This window comes from Propithecus coquereli, unplaced genomic scaffold, assembly GCF_000956105.1.
Source record: "Propithecus coquereli isolate 6110/MARCELLA unplaced genomic scaffold, Pcoq_1.0 Scaffold86, whole genome shotgun sequence".
Taxonomy (NCBI): Eukaryota; Metazoa; Chordata; class Mammalia; order Primates; family Indriidae; genus Propithecus; species Propithecus coquereli.
The window spans coordinates 4676406-4677748 of record NW_012154840.1 but is presented as its reverse complement, the minus strand read 5'-3'; positions in this window follow the sequence as shown (position 1 = coordinate 4677748).

Below are 1343 nucleotides of genomic sequence, written 5' to 3'. Positions count from 1 at the left end.
ATATCATCCATGAACAGGGATAGTTTAACTTCTTCCTTTCCAATTTTGTTGCCCTTTCTTTCTTTCTTTTTTTTGTCTAATTGCTGTGGTTAGAATTTCCAGTGAAGGAAATTAGAAATATTTTACTGCACAATATATTTCTCTGATATATTTTGAGATGGCTGTCACGTGTCTCACAGGTAGACACTGCAAAGTTGTCTTTTGTGGGGGCAAATTTACATCCGTAGAGAATGCAGCCAGGTCTATCCTTTCCTGATCTAGAAAAAATTGACTCAGAGTCTGACACCTTTAAATGTCTGAAAAAAGAAAACTTTTACCATTTATTCTTTCTGGGGGCTGTTACCTGTAAGGTTTCATTTACATATCAAGACCAGATTTGCTAGCTAGTTAAGACTCTTCCTCCCTCCCTCCCAAACCTGTTTTTCTGCTTTCAAGCCCCCATTCTTTAAAAACCTCTGTACCTTATTGAGGTGTTGAATCTTCATTCTGAGGGTTTTGTCAATGGAAAAAAGACCAAACTCTGTGAAGTAATTTTAAAGAGATTTACTCTGAGCCAAATTTGAGGACCATGACCCGGAGCCATGCCCAAGAGGCCTTGAGCAAGTGGACTCGCAGAGGTTGGGTTACAGTTTGGTTTTATACATTTTATGGAGACAGGGGTTACAGGTGAAGTCATAAATCAATACGTGGGAGGCATACATTGGTTTGGCCCGAAAAGGTGGGCCATCTCGAAGCGGGGGCTTACAGGTTATAGGTGGGTTCAAAGTTTCTTTGGTTTGTAATTGGTTAAAGACATGAAGCTTTGTCTAGAGGCTTGGCATGTTTCAGCATAAGGAGCTCTTTATCAGAGATAAGCCACAGGACATAGATTTGTTGTGTAAATTGAGGACCTGCAGGTTTGTCTTGCATACCCTTAGGCCTGTTAATGGATTATAAAGTATGTCACCAAGAAGGGAGCGGGGCATGATAAGGCATGTCTGACCTCCCTCCTCCTGGCAGGCAATTTAGTTTTAGGGTATTCCTTTGGCCACGAGGGGGTCCGTTTAGTCAGCCGGTGGGGGGGTGAGCCTTAAAATTTTAGTTTAGTTCACAGTTTCCTTGCATACACATTACAATAAATTTGCATCTTCTTCCTCCTATTAATCAATCCGCCTCCTGTCAGTGATTTTTCAGCAAACCTTAGGAGGGCAAGAGCCTTTGCTCCCTACACTAGTATAATGTTGGATAGCAGTAGTGAAAGTGAGGATACTCATTTTGTGCCTGATCCTAGGTGGAAAACTTTTACTCTTTCACCTTTGAGTATGATATTGTGGTTTTCCCATAAATGCCCTTTATCATGTTGA